The sequence below is a fragment of the Hemiscyllium ocellatum genome, chromosome 46 (genome assembly GCF_020745735.1).
Source record: "Hemiscyllium ocellatum isolate sHemOce1 chromosome 46, sHemOce1.pat.X.cur, whole genome shotgun sequence".
Lineage (NCBI taxonomy): Eukaryota > Metazoa > Chordata > Chondrichthyes > Orectolobiformes > Hemiscylliidae > Hemiscyllium > Hemiscyllium ocellatum.
The window spans coordinates 15,935,485-15,957,877 of NC_083446.1; the positions used below are offsets into that span (position 1 = coordinate 15,935,485).

General features: G+C 45.2%; 1 protein-coding gene across 6 annotated transcripts in view; it reads right to left on the bottom strand.

Annotated features, from left to right (window-relative positions):
* LOC132836331 (zinc finger protein 239-like) overlaps positions 1–21,894 on the bottom strand; it is a 38,224-nt gene extending 16,330 nt beyond the window's left edge. For 2 of the 6 annotated variants that reach the window (XM_060855770.1, XM_060855771.1), the window contains exons 1-3: positions 21,817–21,894; positions 18,694–18,740; positions 14,878–14,980 (exon numbers count right to left, since the gene is read on the bottom strand). The gene's annotated coding sequence lies outside the window, so the exon portion shown is untranslated. Of the gene's footprint in view, positions 1–14,877; positions 14,981–18,693; positions 18,741–21,812 lie in introns of all 6 variants that reach the window. The other 4 variants (XM_060855772.1, XM_060855774.1, XM_060855773.1 and 1 more) reach the window with 3 other exon arrangements.
* Between the last annotated feature and the right edge of the window lie 499 nt (positions 21,895–22,393).

The following is a 22,393-nucleotide window of genomic DNA, read 5'->3' on the forward strand; positions in this document are numbered from 1 at the left end:
ATCGGCAAAACATAACAACACGACGGTTGGAGGAAGAACGCCTCACCTTCCGCCTGGGAACCCTCCAACCACAAGGGATGAACTCGGATTTCTCCAGTTTCCTCATTTCCCCTCCCCCCACCTTGTCTCAGTCGGTTCCCTCAACTCAGCACCGCCCTCCTAACCTGCAATCTTCTTCCTAACCTCTCCGCCCCCACCCCACTCTGGCCTATCACCCTCACCTTGACCTCCTTCCATCTATCACATCTCCATCGCCCTTCCCCCAAGTCCCTCCTCCCTACCTTTTAATCTTAACCTGCCTGGCACCCTCTCCTCATTCTTGATGAAGGGCTTATGCCCGAAACGTCGAATTTCCTATTCCTTGGATGCTGCCTGACCTGCTGTGCTTTAACCAGCAACGCATTTTCAACTACAAAGGTAAACTGGCCAGTAATAAAGGAGGATAGTAAAAGCTTTTTAAAGTATGTGCAAGGCAAAAAAAAAGTTAGGACTAAAATTGGGCCCTTGAAGACAGAAACAGGGAAACAAATATTACGGGGAACAAAGAAATGGAAGAAGAATTAAATGGGTACTTCAGATCTGTGTTCACTGGGGAAGACACAAACAATCTCCCTGAGGTAACAGTGGCTGAAGGACCTGAACTTAAGGGAATCTATATTTGCCAGGATTTGGTGTTGGAGAGACTGTTAGGTCTGAAGGTTGATAAGTCTCCGGGGCTTGATGGTCTACATCCCAGGGTACTGAAAGAGCTGGCTCGGGAAATCGTGGATGCGTTGGTGATTATTTTCCAGAGTTCGATAGATTCGGGGTGGGTTCCTGAGGATTGGAGGGTGGCTAATGTTATACCACTTTTTAAGAAAGGTGGGAGAGAGAAAGCAGGAAATTATAGACCAGTTAGTCTGATCTCAGTGGTGGGAAAGATGCTGGAGTCTATTATAAAGGATGAAATTATGGCACATCTGGATAGTAGTAACAGGATAGGACAAAGTCGGCATGGATTTATGAAAGGGGAAATCATGCTTGACTAATCTTCTTGAATTTTTTGAGGATGTAACTCTGAAGATGGATGAGGGAGATCCAGTAGATGTAGTGTACCTGGATTTTCAGAAAGCTCTTGATAAAGTCCCACACAGGAGGTTAGTGAGTAAACTTAGGGTGCATGGTATTGGGGGCAAAGTACTAGATTGGATTGAAAATTGGTTGACTGATAGGAAACAAAGGGTAGTGATAAACAGCTCCATTTCGGAATGGCAGGCAGTGACCAGTGGAGTACCGCAGGGATCCATGCTGGGACCACAGCTTTTTACAATATATGTTAATGATATAGAAGATTGTATCAGCAATAACATTACCAAATTTGCTGATGATACAAAGCTGGGTGGCAGGGTGAAATGTGATGAGGATGTTAGGAGATTACAGGGTGACCTGGACAAGTTAGGTGAGTGGGCAGATGCAGTTTAATGTGGATAAATGTATGGTTATCCACTTTGGTGGCAAGAACAGGAAGGCAGATCACTACCTCAATGGAATTAATTTAGGTAAAGGGACAGTACAGAGACATCTGGGTGTTCTTGTACACCAGTCAATGAAGGCAAGCATGCAGGTACAGCAGGTAGTGAAGAAGGCTAATAGCATGCTGGCCTTCATAACAAGAAGAATTGAGTATAGAAGCAAAGAGGTGCTTCTGCAGCTGTACAGGGCCCTGGTGAGACCACACCTGGAGTAGTGTGTGCAGTTCTGGTCTCCAAATTTGAGGAAATACATTCTGGCTATTGAGGGAGTGCAGCGTAGGTTCACGAGGTCAATTCCTGGAATGGCGGGATTACCTTACACTGAAAGACTGAAGTGACTGGGCTTGTATTCCCTTGAGTTTAGAAGATTGAGAGGGGATCTGATTGAGACATATAAGATTATGAAAGGATTGGACACTCTGGCAGCAGGAAACATGTTTCCGCTGATGGGTGAGTGCCGAACCAGGGGACACAGCTTAAAATTATGGGGTAGACCATTTAGGACAGAGATAAAGAGGAACTTCTTCACCCAGAGAGTGGTGGCTGTGTGGAATGCTCTGCCCTAGAGGGCAGTGGAGGCCCAGTCTCTAGATTCATTTAAGAAAGAGTTGGATACAGCTTTCAAGGATAGTGGAATCAAGGGTTATGGAGATAAGGCAGGAAGAGGATACTGATTAGGAATGATCAGCCATGATCATATTAAATGGCGGTGCAGGCTCGAAGGGCTGAATGGCCTACTCCTGCACCTATTGTCTATTACTAGGGGCCAAAATCTAAATAGAGGAGACTACGATGGTATGAAGTATGAGCAGGCCACAATAAATTGGGGAACAGAAGTTCAAGGGATGATAAATGTTTAAAGAGTACATGGAGAAACTGCAACTGTGTTCAATACTGTCTGACTCAAAATAAAACAGGAAGGTGGCCCTGTTATGGCCAAAAGGGATAGTATTAAATCCAAGGAAGAGGTGAACAAATTGGCTGAAAAGTGCAGCAGAGCAGAAGGCCGGGGGCAGTTTAGATTTCAGTAAACCATGACAAAGGGGGATAAGGGTGTGAGCCTGTGGGGAACATACAAACTGTGTGTGAAGAGAAAGCAAGATTAGTGAATACAAATGTAGGTCCCATACAGTCAGAAACAGGGGAAGTTACAATGTGGAATAAAGAGATGGCAGAACAATTAACAACATATTTTGGTTCTAGCATCACAAAGGATGACTCAAATAACATCCCTAAAATGTTATGGATCACATCAGAGGAAGCAACAGAAGGAAATCAGTCTCAGCAGGGAAAAAGTATTGGCAAAAATAATGGCATTAAAAACCAACAAATCACAGCACCTGGTAATCTACATCCCAGAATACATTATGAAACTAAGGTAGATGAATGATAATGGCGATAAATGGGAGGTGAACCAGTCTGATCACAAAAACAGACAGATTAATATCTGAATGGTGATAGATTGGGAAAAGAGGAGGTGAAATGATCTGCTGTCCTTGCACACAAGTCACTGAAAATAGGCATGCAGGTGCAGCAGGTGGTGAAGGGGGTAAATGGTATATTGGCCTTTATAGTGAGAGGATTTGAGTACAGGAGCATGATGTCTTGCGGAAATTGTACAGGGATTTGATGAGACTGCACCTGGAGTGTTGAACGCAGTTTTGGAAACCCTACTGAGGAACAATGTTGTGGCTATCGAGGGAGTATAACAAAGGTTTACCAGGCTGATGACTGGAACAGCAGGTCCTTTGTATGAAGACAGACTGAATTGGTTAAGACTCAACTCACTGGAATTTAGAAGAGTGAGGAAGGATCTTATAGAAACCGATAAAATTCTGACAGGACTAACAGGACATATGGAGGAAGGATGTTCTGAATGAGCAGGGAGTCCAGAATCAGGGACACTCAATCTAAAGATATGTGGTAGGTTTTTAGGACTGAGAAGAAGAAAATTTCTTTCCCCAGAGCACTCAGCCTGTGAAATTTTGCATTAGAAAAAGCAGTTAAGGCTAAAACACTGAATGTTTCCAAGAATGACATACAGTTCTTAAGGCTAAAAGAATCAAAGGGTATGGGGTGACAGTGGGAACAGGGTACTGAGTAGAATGACCAGTCATGATCATAATGAATAGCAGAATACGCTCAAAGTGCGAAATGGCCTGCTCCTGTTCCTACTTTCCACATTTCTATTCTGTTGAGGGTGGGATATAAAAACAAAATGATCATAACTGAGACAGATCTCAGCACTACCTTGTCATCAATGGATGAAAATTCTGTAACTCCTCTTCAAACAGCAATCTGGGAACAGTTTCACCACACGGACTGTAGCAGTTCGAGAAGGTCAAAGAGCGATTTCAGAAGCTTAAAGTCATAAAGTCATAGAGTCCTACAACATGGAGACAGGCCCTTTGGCTCAAACTAGTCCATGTCAGCTAAAATGTCCATCCACCCCATCCCCATTTCCCAGCACTTGGCCCACATCTACAAATTGAGGGGGATAAGGTAGAATCAGAGGTATTGGTATTGAAGCTGAATAAAGGCAACTACAGAGGCATGAGGGAGGAGCTGGGTAGAATCGACTGGGAGAGTAGCCTAACAGGAAAGATAGCAATGGCAGGAGTTTCTAGGAGTAATTCAGGAGACACAGCAGAGATTCATTCTGAGGAAAAAGAGGCATGATACAGGGAGGATGAGGTGACCATGGTTGATGAGGGAAGTCTGGGTTAACATAATAACAAAAGAGAAAGCATATAATATGGCGAAAGGCAGTTGGAAACCAGAGGATTGGGAAACTTACACAAACACCAACAGAGAACAACAAAGAGAGAAATAAGGGGTAAAAGATTAAATATGAGGGTAAGCTAGCCAGTAATATCAAGGAACGCTGTAAGAATTTCTTTAGATATATAAAGGGCAAAAGAAAGACAAAGGTGGACATTGGAAACTGGAAGATTACGCTGAAGATTGAGTAGTGGGAAACAAGGAAATGGCTGAAGAACTGAATAATTACTTCACATCAGCCTTCATGGTGGAAGACATGAGTAATATCTCAAAAATTAAAGAGAGTGAGGAGGCAGAGCTGAATGTGGTGGCTATCACCAAGGAGAAACTGCTAGAAAAACTGAATGGCCTGAAGGTGGATAAATCACCTGGAACAGATGGACAACATCTCAGAGTTCTAAGGGAGATTGCTAAAGAGAATGGCAGTATTAGTGTGAACTTCCAGGAATTGCTAGAATCAGGGAGGGTCTCAGAGAACTAAAAAAATCACTAACGTGACACCTTTGTTTAAAAAGGGAGTAAGGCAAAAGACAGTATGTTACAGACTGATTAGCTTAACCTCAGTCATGGGTAAGGTCCTGGGATCCATTGGAAAGGTTGAGATTTCTGAATACTTAGAAGTGCATGATAATATAGGGCAAAGTCAACATGGTTTCATCAAGGGGAGGCCATTGCTGACAAATCTGCTAGAATTCTTTGAGGATGTAACAAGCAGGTTAGACCAAGGACAGCCAATGAATTGCTGGTCAAGGACGATATCACGCCTGTGCTAAAGGAGCACACTATGGAGGTCTTGGATAGCGAGTCATTATGGGTGGAGCTGAGAAGTAAGAAGGGTGCAGTCACACTGTTGGGGCTGTTTTACAGGTCTCCCAACAGTCAGCGTGAGGTTGAAGAATAGGTAAACAGATGATGGAAAGATGAAGAGGCAATAGGGTAGTGGAGATGGGAGATTTTAATTTTCCCAACATTGACTGGGATACACTTAACGCCAGAAGTCTGGATGGGGTAGAATTTGTAAGAAGCGGCCAGGGGAGTTTTCAAGAGCAATATGTCAATAGTCCGACAAGGGAAGGGGCCATATCGGACCTGGTACTGGGCACGAGCCAGTACAGGTGGTAGAAGTTGCGGTGGGAGATGTCTTTGGGAACAGTGACCACAATTCTGCAAGTTTTAGAATACTCGTAGATAAAGAAGAGAGTGGTCCTAAGGGAAGATTACTAAGCTGGCCAATTATATCAAAATTAGGCAGGAGCTCGGAAATGTGGATTGGACCCAGCTATTTAAAGAGATATGGGAGGCTTTCAAAGATAGGTTAAAGATAGTGCAGGATAGGCATATCCCGTTGAAGGCAAAGGATAGGAAGGGCAAGATTCATGAACAGTGGATGACAGGAGAAATTGTACGACTAGCCAAGAGGAAAAGGGAAGCATACATAAGGTCGAGGCAGCTAAGGACAGAACGGGCCCTGGAAGAACATCAGAAGAGTAGGACAAGTCTTAAACGAGGAATCAAGCAGGCTAAAAGGGGTCATGAAATAGCTTTAGCAAGCAGAATCAAGGAGAATCCCAAAGCACTTTATTCTTATATAAGAAGCAAGCGGGTAACTAGAGAAAGGATTGGTCCACTAAAAGATAATGAAGGAAGGCTGTGTGTCAAACCTGAGAGAATGGATGAGATTCTGAATGATTACTTTGCAACAGAGGAGTTGAGATTGGAGATAGAAGTTTGATTAGTTTGGATCATGTTGACATAAGTAGGGAAGATGTGTTGGGTAGGCTAGAGGTTATTAAGGTGGACAAATCCCCAGGACAAGATGGGATCTATCCCAGGTTGCTGAGGGAGGCGAAAGAGGAAATAGCTGGGGCCCTGACAGATATTTTTGTGGCATCCTTAAATACAGGTGAGGTGCCAGAGGACTGGAGGGTTGCTCATCATGTCCCCTGTACAAGAAGGCTAGTAGGGATATTCTGAGTGACTACAAACCAGTGAGCCTGACGTCAGTGGTGGGAAAGTTGCTGGAGAAGTTACTGAGGAATAGGATCTATTTATACTTAGAAAAGAATGGGCTTATCAGTTATAGGCAACATGGTTTTGTGTGGGGGAGATTGTGCTTTACCAACTTAATAGAGTTTTTTGAAGAAGTGACCAAGTTGATAGGTGAAGGAAGGGCGGTTCTTGTCATATGCATGGACTTTAGTGAGGGGTTTGATAAGGTTCCCATTTGTAGACTAATGGAGAAAATGAAGTCACATGGTGTGCAGGGTGTTCTAGCTAGGTGGATAAAGAACTGGTTGAGCAACAGGAGACAAAGAGTAGCAGTTGAAGGGAGTTTCTCGAAATGGAGAAAGGTGACCAGTGGTGTTCCACAGGAGTCAGTGTTGGGGCCACTGTTGTTTGTAATATATATAAATGATCTGGAAGAGGCCACTGTTGGGATGATCAGCAAGTTTGCAGATGACACGAAGATTGGTGGAGTAGCAGAAAGCATTAGGCACTCAGAGAATACAGGAGGATTTAGATAGACTGGAGAGTTGGGCAGAAAAGTGGCAGATGGATTTCAATCCAGACAAATGTGAGGTGATGCATTTTGGCAAGACTAATTCCAGAGCAAATTATACAATGAACGGAAGAGCCTTGGGAAATGTTGATGGGCAGGGAGATCTGGGAGAGCAGGTCCATTGTACCCTGAAGGTTGCTGCACAGGTGGATAAAGTGGTCAAGAAGGCATATAGTATACTTGCCTTCATTGGACAGGGTATTGAGTATAAGAGTTGGCAAGTCATGTTAACATTGTACAAGACATTGGTTCGGAAACATTTAGAATATTGTGTACAGTTCTGGTCACCGCATTACTAAAAGGATGTGGTCACTTTGGAGAGGGTGCAGCGAAGGTTTACGAGGATGTTGCCTGGTATGGAAGGTGCTAGCTATGAAGAAAGGTTGAGTAGGCTAGGTTATTTTCATTAGAGAAAAGGAGATTGAGGGGGGACCTGATTGAGGTTTTAAAAATCATGAAGGGTATAGACAGGGTGGATATAGACAAGTTTTTTCCCAGGTGAAGGATTCAGTAACGAGAGGTCACGCTTTCAAGGTGAGAGGTGGAAAGTTTAAGGGGGATACATGCGGCAAGTACTTCACACAGAGGGTGGTGGGCATTTGGAACGCGTTGCCAGCAGAGGTGGTTGAGGCAGGCATGGCAGATGTATTTAAGGTGCGTCTGGATAAATGCATGAGTAGGTGGGGAGTAGAGGGATACAGATGCTTAGGAATTGACCGACAGGTTTAGATAGTACATTTGGATTGGCTCAGGCTTGGAGGGCTGAAGGGCTAGTTCCTGGGCTGTAAAGTTTCTTTGTTCTTTCTTTATCTACCTAGACTTCAAGAAGGCCTTTGACAAGGTACTGCACAGGAGACTTCGGAGTAAGTTAAGGGCCCATGGTGTCAGAGGCAAGGTGTTAGCATGGATAGAAGCTTGGCTGTCTTGCAGAAAGTGGGAATTGAGGGTCCTTCTCACGATGGCAGCCATTGATAAGTGGTGTTCCACAAAGTCCAGTGTTAAGACCACAACTTTTTATTTTATAGATTAACTAGAGCTGGATGAACTTCGAATCATTTAGGAGGTGGAGGGGGTAATCGAGAGGAGTTACAGGGAGGTAGTCTCACTGCTGGTATTGGAAAAAAGCAGATGGCTTACAATCAGGGGACAGAAAGGAAACAGACAGACAGAGTGCAGGGATCCCTGTGCTCGTTCCCCTCAATAATAAATACATCATTTTGGGTACTGTTGTGAGGGGAACAACCTACCGGGGAAAGCTATAGTGGCCAAGTCGCTGGCACTGAGCCTGGCTCTCTGGCTCAGAATGGAAGAGGAGAGAATAGAAAAGCGTTAGTGATAGGAGACTGAATAGTAGAGGAATGGACAGAAGGTTGTATGGTGGCAAACTGGACCTCTGGAAGGTATGCTGCCTCCCAGGTGCCAGGGTCTGGGATCTCTGATTGAGTCTACAAGATCCTGAAGGGGGAGGCTGAGTACCCAGAAGTCGTGGTGCACATTGGCACCAATGACATAGCCAGGACAAGGGATGAGCATCTAAAAAGCGATTTCAGAGAGTTAGGTTCGAAGCCAAAAATCAGGACGAGCAGAATAGTAATCTCAGGATTACTACTGGTGCCACATGCTATTGAGGCGAGAAATAAGGAGCCAATGCAGCTAAACACATGGCTACAGGGCTGGTGCAGAGGAGAGGGCTTCAGATAAGTAGATCAGATACATAGGTGGGACCCATACATGAAAGATGAGTTGCACTTACACTGGAGGGGCATCAATGTCATGGGTGGGAGATTTGCTAGAGCACTTTGGAAGGGTTTAAACTAGACTGGCAGGGGCACAGGAATCAGGCATAGCCTCTATTCCTGATGAAGGGCTTTTGCCCGAAATGTCGATTTTCCTGCTTCTTGGATGCTGCCTGAACTGCTGTGCTTTTCCAGGACCACTCTCATCTAGAATCTGATTTCCAGCATCTGCAGTCCTTATTTTTAACCTAGGGGCATAGGAATCAGAGCTACTATATCAGACAAGAGGGGAGTTGTTGAACGGGCAGAAAAAGAATGCAGGGAGTTTGTTGGGAAGGATACACAGTTGATAGGGCAAAGGGTTAAAGTGTCAAGGTGTGTCAGGAATAAGAGTGACGAATGGATCAGTATTTGGAACTATGATGTTGTGGCCATAATGGAGATATGGATTTCATCGGGGCAGGAATGGTTGCTGGATGTTCCAGGGTTACAACCTTTTAAAAAGAATAGGAAGGAGGGTAAAAGAGGAGGGGGAATAGCATTGTTAATTAGAGAGTGCATCATAGCTGCAGAAAAGGAAGTTGTTGAGGAGGGTTTGTCCACTGAGTCAGTATGGGTGAAAGTCAAAAACAGGGAAGGAGCAGTCACTTTATTGGGTGTTTTCTATAGACTCCCCCAATAGCAGCAGAACGATGGAAAAACAGATTGGACAGCAGATCTTGGAAAGGTGCAGATGTAACAGTGTTGTTGCTTTGGTGACTTCAACTTCCCCAACATTGATTGGAATCTCCTTAGAGCAGATGGTCTGGATGGAGCTGTTATTGTTAGGTGTGTACAGGCAGGATTCCTAACTCAACATGTAGATAATGTGTTGCTGGAAAAGCACAGCAGGTCAAGCTGCATCCAAGGAGCAGGAATATCCTTGGATGCTGCCTGACCTGCTGTGCTTTTCCAGCAACACACTCTCAACTATGATCTCCAGCATCTGCAGACCTCACTGCCTCCTCAATATGTAGGTAGGCCGATTAGGGGGGTGTCCGTATTGGATTTGGTGCGAGGCAACGAGCCAAGCCAGGTGTCAGATCGCTCGGTGGGAGAGCATTTCAGTGACAGTGACCACAACGGCCTCACCTTTACCAGAGCCCATGCAGAAGGATAGGAACAGACAGTGTGGGGAGGTATTTAATTGGGGTAGGGGAAATTATATTGCTATTAGACAGGAGCTGTGGAATATAAATTGGGAACAATTGTTCTACTGGAAATGCACAACAGAAATATGGAGGCTGTTTAAGGAGCACTTGTTGCAAGCATTGGATAACTTTGTCCCACTGTGACAGGCAAGGAAGGCAAGGTGAAGGAGCCTTGGATGACAAGAGTAGAGGAGCTTTTTGTCAAAAGGAAGAAGGAAGCTTACTTAAGGTTGAGGAAGCAATGATCTGGCATGGCTTTAGAGGATTACAGGGTAGCTAGGAATGAACTCAAAAATAGACTGAGAGGAGATAGGATGGGGCATGAAAAAGCCTTGGTGGAAAAGATTAGGGAAAACCTAAAGGTGTTCTACACATATGTGAGGAATAAGTGAATGATCAGAGAGAGGGTAGGGCCGATCAGGGATAATGGCAGGAACTTGTGCCTGGAGTCTGAAGGGGTAGAGGCTGTAAATGAGTTTTTTGCTTCGGTATTTACAACAGAAAGAGACCTTGTTCATAATGAGAACACCATGGACCAGGTTAATAGGCTTGAACAGGTTGGTGCTAAGGAAGTGGATGAGCTGGAAATTTTGTGAAGCATCAAGATAGATAAGTCCTCAGGGCTGGACCAGATATATCCAAGGTTACTATGGGAAGCAAGGAATGAGATTGCTGCGCCTCTGGTGATGATCTTTGCATCCTCACTCTTCACGGGAGTAGTACTGGCTGATTGGAGGGAGGCAAATGTTATTCCTCTGTTCAACGATGGGAATAGGGAAATCCCTGGGAGTTACAGACCAGTCAGTCAGTCTTACGTCTGTGATAAGCAAGGTCCTGGAAAGGATTCTGAGAGATAGTATTTAGGCTATTTGGAAAAACATAAGTTGTTTGATTAAAGATAATCAGCATGGCTTTGATAGGGGCAGATCATACCTCACCAGCCTTATTGAGTTGTTTAAGGATATGATGACACAAGTTGATGAAGGTTGAGGAGTGGATGTGGTGTATATGGATTTCAGTAAGACTTTTTTTTAGATTAAGTTCCCTACAGTGTGGAAACAGGCCCTTCGGCCCAACCAGTCCACACCGACACTCTGAAGAGTAACCCATCCAGACCCATTTCCTTCTGACTAATGCACCTAACACTATGGGCAATTTAACATGGCAATTCACCTGACCTACACATCTTTGGACAGTGGGAGGAAACCGGAGAACTCGGAGCAAACCCACACAGACATAGGAGAATGTAACTCCACACAGCCGGTCGCCCCAGGCTGGAATCAAACCTGGGACCCTGGCGCTGTGAGACAGCAATGCTAACCACTGAGCCACCGTGCCTCCCTCAGGTTCTCCATGGTAGGCTCATTCAGAATGTTAGAATGTATGGAATACAGGGAAATTTGGCTGTCTGGATACAGAATTGGCTGGCCGAAAAAAGATGGCCAGTGGTAATGGATGGGAAGTATTCTGCCTGGAGGTCGGTGACTAGTGGTGTCCTGCAGGGATCTGCTTTTTGTAGTTTTTATAAATAATTTGAATAAAGTGGAAGGGTGGGTTAGTAAGTTTGCCGATGACACAAAGGTCGGTGGTGTTGTCGAGTGTCGAGGGCTGTTGCAGCCTACAACATGACATTAACAGGATGTGGCGCTGGGCTGAGAAGTGGCAGATGCGAGTTCAATCTGAATAAATGTGAAGCGATTATTTTTGGAAGGTCGAATTTGAATGTTGAATACAGGGTTAAAGACAAGATTCTTGGCAGTGCAGACGAAGAGTTGGATCTTGGGGTCCACGTACATAGATCCCTCAAAGTTGCCACCCAAGTTGATAGGAGAAAGTGAAGTCCGCAGATACAGGAGATTAGAGTAAAAGAGTGTGACGCTGGAAAAGCACAGCCAGTATCCAAGGAGCAGGAGAGTCGATGCTTTTCATCAGGAATGAGGGGAATGGACGGGCTGAGGCTAGGGGCAAGGTAGCTGGGAATGTGATACGTCAACGGGGAGGGAAATGATAGTGTTAGTTTGGAGGAGGAGGATGGAAACATAGAAAAATACAGCAAAGTACAGGCCCTTTGGCCCTCGATATTGCGCCGACCCAAGCCCACCTAACCTACACTAGCCCACTATCCTCCATATGCCTATCCAATGCCCGTCTAAATGCCCATAAAGAGGGAGAGTCCACCACTGCTACTGGCAGGGCATTCCATGAACTCACGACTCGCTGAGTAAAGAATCTACCCCTAACATCTGTCCTAGACCTACCTCCCCTTAATTTAAAGCTATGCCCCCTCGTAATAGCTGACTCCATACGTGGAAAAAGGTTCTCATTATCTAAACCCCTAATCATCTTGTACACCTCTATCAAGTCACCCCTAAACCTTCTTTTCTCCAATGAAAACAGCCCCAAGTGCTTCAGCCTTTCCTCATACGATCTTCCTACCATACCAGGCAACATCCTGGTAAACCTCCTCCCGTTCCAGTGCCTCCACATCCTTCCTATAGTATGGCGACCAAAACTGCACACAATACTCCAGATGCGGCCGCACCAGAGTCTTATGCAACTGCAACATGACCTCAGGACTCCGGAACTCAATTTCTCTACCAATAAAAGTCAGTACGCCATATGCCTTCTTCACAGCACTATTTACCTGGGTGGCAACTTTCAGAGATCTGTGTACATGGACACCAAGATCCCTCTGCTCATCCACACTACCAAGTATCCGACCATTAGCCCAGTACCCCTGCCACATCCTTCCTCACTGTCAACAACTCCAATGACTTTCGTATCATCTGCAAACTTGCTCACCCAACCTTCTAGCCCCTCCTCCAGGTCATTTATAAAAATGACAAACAGCAATGGTCCCAAAACAGATCCTTGCGGAACACCGTTAGTAACTGCACTCCAATATGAACCTTTACCATCAACTACTACCTTCTGTCTTCTTCCAGCCAGCCAATTCCTAATCCAAACCTCCAACGCACCCACAATGCCATACCTCCGTATTTTTTGCAGTAGCCTACCATGGGGAACCTTATCAAATGCCTTACTAAAACTCATACACACCACATCTACTGCTTTACCCTCGTCCACCTCTTTAGTCACCTTCTCAAAGAATTCAATAAGGTTTGTGGGGCATGACCTGCCCTTCACAAAACCATGCTGACTATCCTTGATCACATTATTCCTATCCAGATGTTCATAAATCCTATCCCTGACAATTCTCTCTAAGACTTCGCCCACAACAGAAGTGAGACTCACTGGCCTATAGTTACTAGGGTTATCCCTACTCCCCTTCTTGAACAAGGCAACAACATTAGCTATCCTCCAGTCTTCTGGTACTATTCCTGTAGACAACAAGGACATAAAAATCAAGGCCAATGGCTCTGCAATATCCTCTCTTGCTTCCCAGAGAATCCTAGGATAAATGCCCTCAGGCCCAGGGGATTTATCTATTTTCACCCTTTCCAGGATTTCCAACATCTCTTCCCTACATACCTCAAAATCATCCATTCTAACTAATTGTGACTCAATATTCACAACAATGTCCTATTCCTGAGCGAATACTGACAAAAAGTATTCATTCAGTGTCTCTCCAATCTCTTCAGACTCCACGCACAACTTCCCACTACTATCCTTGACTGGACCTATTCCTACCCTAGTCATTCTTTTATTCCTGACATACCTATAGAAAGTCTTTGGGTTTTCCCTAATCCGACCAACCAAGGACTTTTCATGTCCCCTCTAGCCGCTCTTAGCTCTATCTTTAGATCCTTCCTGGCTACCTTATAACTCTCAATCGCCCCAATTGAACCTTCACGCCTCATCTTTACATAGGCTACCTTCTTCCCTTTAACAAGGGATTCCAATTCCTTATTAAACCACGGCTCCCTCACACTACTCTTTCCTCTCTGCCTGACAGGTACATATTTATCAAGGACACTCAATAGCTGCTCCTTGAACAAGCTCCACATATCGATTGTGCCCTTCCCTTGAAGCCTACTTTTCCAAACCATGCATCCTAAGTCATGCCTCACCGCATCATAATTGCCCTGCCCCCAGCTATAACTCATGCCCTGCAGTGCACACTTATCCCTCTCCATCACTAGATTAAAAGTCACCGAATTGTGGTCACCGTCCCCAAAGTGCTCACCTACCTTCAATTCTAACACCTGGCCTGGTTCGTTACCCAGAACCAAATCGAGTATGGCCTCACCTCTTGTTGGCCTGTCTACATATTGAGTCAGGAAACCCTCCTGCACACATTGGACAAACGCCAACCCATCTAACGTACTCAAGCTATAGCTTTCCCAGTCAATATCTGGAAAGTTAAAGTCCCCCATAACAACCACCCCATTACTTTCACTCTTCTCCGTCTCTAGGGCTGTTAGGAGACCTTTGAAAACTCCTAACAGGGTGACCTCACCTTTCCTATTTCTAACCTCAGCCCAAACTGCCTCAGATGGAGTGGATAGGTAGGAGAGTTCAGAGGGTGGTGCCGAGTTGGAAGGTTGGATCTGGCATAAAGTGGGGGGGGGTGGAATGAGGAAACTGGTGAAATCGGGTCCCAAGGCGGAAGATGACGCCTCCAGGTGTTGGGTGACGAGTGTTTGGTGGCGGAGGCGGACCAGCACTTGCATGTCCTTGGCGGAGTGGGAAAGGGAGTTAAAGTGTTTGGCCACAGGGCGCTGGCATTGTCTAGTGCGGGTGTCTTGGAAGTGTTTTGTGTCCCAGAACAGAACCTGGCCCAGCACCAACCCCTAAGGCACTCCACTAGTCACAGGTCTCCAGTCTGACAAGAATCCTTCCACTGTTACCCTCTGCTTCCTACCATCAAGCCAATTGTGTATCCAATTTGCCAGCTCTCCCTGGATTCCATGCGGTTTAACCTTTCAGGGCAGCCTTATCAAAGACCTTCCTGAAATCCATACAGACTACAGCCATCACCCTACCCTCGTCAACCTTCCTGGTCACTTCAAAGAACTCTAACAAATTTGATAGGCATGACATCCCATGCACAAAGCAATGCTGACTACTCCTAATCAAACCCTGTCTTTCCAAATATATTTATATCTTATCCCTCAGAATTTTCTCAAGTAACTTACCTCTCACAGATGTTTGGCTTACGGGTCGATATTTCCTGGGTTTTTCTTTGCAGCCTTCCTTGAATAAGGGCACAACATTCACTGCGCTCCAGTCTTCTGGGACCTCACCAATGGCGAAAAATAATGCAAAAATAACAACTAGGGCCTCTGCAATTTCTTCACTAGCTTTTTACAGAGTTCTTGGATATGCCTGGTCAAGACCAGGAGATTTATCTACCTTCATACATTCTAAAACATCAACACCTCCTCTACTGTGATATGGACTGTCTCCAAGAAATCACCGCCCAGGGCGGAACCCCGCACTGCCCGATTCTATCTCCTTTCCAAGATCCACAAGCCTAACTACACTGGCCGACCTATTGTCTCAACCAGCTCTTGCACCAACGAACTCATCTCCACCTCCCTCGATACTGTCCTATCCCCCCCCCCCACCCCCGAGTCCAGGAATTCCCCCACATACATTTGGGACACCACACACGCCCTCCATCTCCTCCAAGACTTTTGTTTCCCCACCCCCAACTCCTCATCTTCACCATGGACATCCAATCCCTCTGTACCTCCATCTGCCATGACCAGGGCCTCCAAGCCCTCCGTTTCTTCCTCTGCCACCAGTACCTTTCCACTGACATTCTCATTTGTTTGGCTGAAATGGTCCACACCCTCAATAATTTCTGTTTTGAATCCTCCCATTTCCTCCATGAGGACCCGCATGGGCCTTAGCTATGCCTGTCTCTTTGTCGGCTACGTAGATCAGTCCATCTTCTGTTGTTACACCTGCACCACATCACACCTTTTCCTCTGCTACACTGATGACTACATGGGCGCCACCTGGTGCTCCCACGAGGAGGTTGAGCAGTTCATCAATTTCACCAACACATTTCATCCCGACCTTAAATTCACATGGACCATCTCTGACACCTCCCTCTCCCTCCTAAACCTTTCCATCTCCACCAACAACGACTGACTCAACAGTGACATTTTTTGCAAACCCACAGACTCCCACTGCTACCCTCTGTGACTACCTGGTCAGGTCCACGCCCCCCAACAACCCACCCTCCCCTCCTGGCACCTTCCCCTGCCACCGCAGGAATTGCAAAACCTGCGCCCACACCTCCCCTCACCTCCATCCAAGGCCCCAAAGGAGCTATTCACATCCAAAGTTTCACCTGCACTTCCACAAATGTGGAAGTTGCGGTGTCCTTTATATTGGGGAGACTGGACGTCTTCTCGCAGAGTGCTTCAGGGAACATCTCTGTGATACCCGCACCAATCAACCCCATCTCTGATTACTGCTGTGATACTCACCTTTATAAAAAGTGCAACTCCCCCTCCCCTCCTTCCACCACTGCTGTCCCGCCTAAAGCACTGTACCCTGGCACATTAAGCTGCCAGTCCTGTCCCTTCCTTAGCCATGTTTCTGTAAATGGATAAAATATCCCAGTTCCACGTACCCATCCACACCCTGAGTTCATTGGCCTTACTTGGCAGCCCTTTTGCATTGAAATGAGTGCAATTTAATCCAACAGGCATTCCTTTCTTCCTGTCATATTCCAGCTAGATTGTCCCTTCAACTTACTATTTCTGATGACTGCTGTTTTGCTGTCTTTATCACATAATATGTAGTTATTATATTGTTGAATATCCTGAGAAAAGAAACGTAATATATAGGAAATTAAAAAAATTATAGAATCCCTACAGTGTGGGAACAGACCATTCAGCCCAACAAGTCCACACTGACCCTCTGAAGAGGATCTCACCCAGCTATCCCCATCCCCTAATCCTGTAGACCTGCATTTTCCATGGCTAATGCATCCAATGTACATATTCCTGAACACTATGGGCAATTTAGCAAGGCCAATGCACCTAGCCTGCATATCTTTGGATTGTGGGAGGAAACCGGAACACCTGGCAGAAACACACACTGACCCGGTGAGAATGTGCAAACCCCACGCAGTCAGTCACCCCAGGGTAGAATTGAACCTGGTCCCTGGTGCTGTGCTAACCACTGAGCCACCGTGCCATATTTATGGAAGTTTGCTGAAACTGTTAGCATTCACTGCTGACTCTGAAATTAAATAAAATGTTTTACGTGCTTCTGAACAACGTATTATCCAAGGATTGCACAAAGGCTTGGCATCTATTGTTTGGAACTGTTTAATTGAATTGATAACTTATATTTACTTTATTTTCTGTTCAATTTATCCCTTTTCTGTGTCTGTCTATTGGTGGGAATGGAGGTTATGCTCAAAGAATCATACATATTAATTAGATTACCTGACTGGTTATCTTTGTTTTGCTCAAGTTATTGATACTTCTTGTTTAAGTTTTAAACTTGGTGTCCAAGATCAGTTATTCTTAAAGTCAGGTAATGAACAATTGTGAAGGAGGATCATGGCACTGATTTAGTTTGGCCTGTAATTAGTGTTTTAAAGAAGCTTTGGGTGGTCAATATTAGCTCAGAAGCAGAAATAATCTCTAGTGTAGGTCAAACAATTTCTGAACATTAGGAAAATCAGCAGCATATTATCAGAGATCAAGAGAAATACAAACTTCATTTGGACACAACTGGCAAAAGTAACAACAAAATACCTCACAAAGTTCAAATAAACCTATTATTAGAAGCATAGTCAAAGATGCAAACTGCACAGAAACAGATCCTTCGGGCCAATCAGTCCATGCTGACCATAATCCCAAATTAAGCGAGTCCCACCTGCCTTGGCTCATATCCTTCCAGGCATTTCTTATGTATGTACTCCTCTAAATGCCTTTTAAACGTTGGAACTGTACCCGCCTCCGGCACTTCCTCTGGAGGTTCATATCACAGACAAATCACTCTTGACTGAAAAAAAAATTGTCCCTGTATCTTTTTAAAATCTTTCTCCTCTCACCTTAAAGATGTGCTCCATTTTCTTGTAATCCCCCACCCGAGGGAAAAGATACGTGCCATTCACCTTATTGTACACCTTTATAAATCTCTGTAAGATCACCTCTCAACCTGGTTGAGAAAAAGGTTCTCTCCTTATGATTCAAATGCTTCATTCTTGGCAACACCCTGGTAAATCTCTTCTGAACCCTCTCCAGCTTAATTATATCTTTGTTAAAGTAGCGAGACCAGCACTGGAGACAGTACTACAGAAGAACGTCCTGTACAATCTCAACATCCTTTACTCAAAGATCTGAGCAACGAAGGCAAGCATATAAACTGCCTTCTTAACCACCCTATCTGTATGTGACAGCTCTCATGAAGAGTCATCGCGAAGCAAGCTTGCTGTGACTCCATGGCTGCTGTCTGACCTGCTGTGATCTCCAGCATTTATTTTTAGGATAATCTATATGTGATGCAAGCTTCAATAGATTATGTACCTGAACCCCTCATTCTCTCTGTTTCACAACACTACCCAAGGCCCTATTATAAATTGTATAAATCTTGCTATTGTTTGCTTTATCAACATGCAATATCTCTCATTTATTCAAGTTAAACTTCACTCTTCAGCCCATTGACCCAATTGAATAAAATCTCTTTGTAATCTTAGATAACCTTATTTACTGTCCACTGTACCATCAATCTTGCTGTCACCTGCAAACTTACTAATTACGCTTTCTATATTTTCATCTAAACTATTTATATAAATGAGAAGCAAAGCAGGAAGTCAGACAATGGCAGAGAGGTGATGAGGGAAAGCAAAGGCCAAACAAAGCAATAGATGGACATGGATTGAGATCCATAGTAAGAGAGTCACACCAGCCTCACAGCTTTGGAACCAGACCATGGCACAGGAAGATTGACAGTGTCGACAAATGCTCAAAAACACTCACCTCGCAAACACTTCCACTGTTTCGAAATATCCTGCTGGAGCCTGCAGCTGAAAACATATCAAAAGTAAGTAAGAAATACTCCTGCTGCCTTCAAATCTTATAAATCCCTGCAAAAGGTGTTTCAGAAACGAGTAGTTTCAGTTGAGGTGAAAAATGTAACGGAGATAGGATTCCAGGGGATAAGAAGGAATGTGGGGTTGAAGTCAGAGTCAGATCAGCTGGGATCTTACAGAATACAGTAGTAGAACAGGCTGGATGGGCCAAATAAGACCAAAAGACACAAGAACACAAATAGAACATCCTGCTCATCAAGTCTGCTCTACCATTTCATAATGGCTGATTATTTCTCAGCCATTTTCTCAACTCCATTCACCTACTTGCTTTCCATAACGTATGATCCCCTTACTAATCAGAAACCTAGTGCTGTCTTAAATGACTTCACCTCCACACTTTCTGCGGCAAAGCATTCCACAGATTATCCTCAAACATGCCCTCAATTTGCTACTGATCCAAACGCCTGTTGTTGACCCTGGGATTGTTTCAGGTTATATTTTTGGCATAATTGTACATGGATAAGCATGAGGTGAAGAAGTGAGCAGGGAGGGGGCGAGCAGGGAGGGCAGGCACGGGAGGGGCGAGCAGGGAGGGCAGGCATGAGAGGAGAAGAGGGAGTGGCATGTGAGGAGGGGAGGGGCAGGAGGGGGTCAGCTATGAAGGGCTAGCGGGAGGGGGTGGAGCAGGACTGGAGGCACTGGAGGGGGCGACCGGGGAGGGTAGGAGCGGGAGGGTGGTGAGCAAGGAGGGGAGCGAGGAGGGAAGGACCTCTTTGCTCCTATACTCAATTCCGCTTGTTATGAAGGCCAGCATGCCATTAACTTTCTTCAGTGCCTGCTGTACCTGCATGCTTGTTTTCATTGACTGAGGCTGGGGCTGGGGCTGTTTTCCCTGGAGTGTTGGAGGCTGAGGAGTGATCTTACAAAGGCTTGTAAAATCATGAGAGGCATGGATAGGATAAATAGACAAGGTCTTTTCCCTGGGATGGGGGAGTCCAGAACTAGAAAACATGGGTTTAGGGTGAGAGGGGAAAATTTCAAAGGGACCAAGAGCAACTTTTTCCACGCAGACTGTGGTACAAATATGGAATGAGCTGTCAGAGGAAGTGGTGGAAGCTGGTACAATTAGAACATTTAAAAGGCATTTGGGTGGGTATGTAAATAGGAAGGGTTTAGAAGGATGCAGGCAAAATGGGACTAGATTAGGTTAGGTTAGGACGTCCGGTTGGAATGGAGGAATTGGACTGAAGGGTTTATTTTCGTGATATATATCTCTATGACTCTGACTGTATGACAGGATAAATTTTGAACTGATGTTCCCCCTAATGGAAGAATCCAGGACCAGAAGGCATTGTCTGTGAATAAAGGGACACCAATTTGAAACTGTGATGAGGATTTTCTGTTCTATTGTGAGAGTTGGAGCTCCTTACCATAGAGCTGTGGGCAGAGTCCTTGTGAATATCTAAAGCTGAGATAGCCAGATTCTTGATCAGTAGTGGAATCAAAGATTACAGGAAAAATGCTGGAAAGTAGACTTGAGGAATGTCAATCATACTGAATAGTAAAACAGGCCTACTCCTCTTCCTAATTCATAAGGTCTTCCAGTAGTCTGTAGGAAGAGTTGCAACCAGTTAGTCAGCCTGAGAGGGAGTGAAAGTACTTTAACGTAGACTGAAATAAAATGTAAACGAACCCTTCGGTTCAACTTATCATGCTGATCAGATATTCTAACCTGATCTAGTCCCATTTGCCACACTTGATTGCTTCATTCCTGATTAAGGGCTTTTGCCTGAAACGATCTTCCTGCTCCTCGGATACTCCCTGACCTGCTGTGCTTTTCCAGCACCACTCTAGTCTAGACCCCTACATCTCTCTAAAGCTTTCCTATTCATACATCCATCCAAATGCCTTTTAAATGCTGCAATTGTACCAGCTTCCACTACTTTTTCTGGCAGCTCATTCCATACATGTATAACCCTCAGCATGAAAGGGTTGCCCCTTAGGTTCCTTTTATATCTTTCTCCTCTGACCCTAAACCTATGTCCTCTACCTCCCTCACCCCAGGGAAAAGATGAGTCTAATTATCCTATCCATACCCCTCATGATTCTATAAACCTCTGTGAGGTCACTCCTCAGACTCCAGCACTCCAGGGAAAAGAGCCCCAGCCTATTCAGCCTCTCCCAATAGCTCAAATCCTCCAAATCTGGCAACATCCTTGTAAATATTTTCTGAACCATTTCAAATTTCACAACATCCTTCCGATAGGAAGGAGATCAGAATTACATGCAATATTCCAAAAGTGGCCTAATCAACAACCTGTAAAGATACAATACGACCTCCCGACACCATTACTCAATACTCTGGCCAATAAAGGAAAGCATACCAAATGCCTTCTTCACTATCTTATTTTCAGTTTACAGAAACAATATGGACGTTCTTTCCATTGGATTAGAAGTTCTCTGATCATGCAGCCAGCAGAGACAGAGATCCCTACACTATGGAGATCCTGTGGAAATATCAGGGCAATGACAGGGATACAGTTACCCACCTGAGCTGACCACCCAATGGTGCAGTCACAACAGGGTGAGACAATTTCCCTGCTCCACGTGCAGGAAGAATTCAGTCAGACATTTTATGTGCTGAGAGCCCTGTAAGTTTACAGGGGGTTACAGGAGTTGGATTCTGTGGGATTGCTGCTTTTTATCCCAGCCACCTTCGTCTTCCCTTCATATTGGCCTTTTCCTGCAGTAAGCCGGAAGTAACCAAACAAACCAGCAGAGGCCCACATGCAGATTTCGGATCAGGATGGTTGGGGGGTGGTGGGGGTAGAAGGGCTCCGCATGGTCACGCCCACTCACTGTCACATCTCGACGTTTTGCGGACACCCCCCAAACACCCAACAAAAACAAAGACCAACTGCCGTTAAACGGGGCCTATTTCAGGAGGAGGCCCGAGGACTCCGCTGCACCAGAACACCCAGGTTTGGGGATTGCGATCTAAACTCCACAATTATGAATTATACTTTCCAGAATATTTCTCCGATAGCTGCCTACTTTAACCTTTACCTACCACCCATGGAATGTGATAAACTTCCAACCGTCACTCCCGGCACAGACATGTTCGATAGCCCAATCAGGTGTGCGCATGCTCCACCGCCTGATTGACGGCTCAGGGCCAATAGGAATCAAGAGGCGGGATAGGAGCTGCCGGTCATCCATTCAGAGTGAGCGAGGGACTCACTCTAACCAATCAACGATTATGGGGTGGCCCAGCGCTTTAACCTATCGGAGAGAGTGAGGGGCGGGATTAGTCCTACAACTAATCAATGAAGGAGGAGGCGGGTCTGGAGCCCGAACTTGGTCCTGGACTGGAAGGTGAAAGCGGGTACTGCAGTTTAGAGTGGTGCTGGAAAAGCACAGCAGGTATGGCATCATCCGAGGAGGAGGAAAATCGACGTTTCGTGCAAAAGCCCTTCATCAGGAATGAGGCGGGACTGGGAGGACATTGTTCTCGCAATGTTTCTGCAGTACATTCAATGGAAGCGTGTTCAGATAGTCAAATCCAAGCAAATCTCACAGCAAAATCGAATAAAGACACTCCCCGTTCCCGAACTCCTCAATATCATCGGCTTTTCACCGTGCAATGT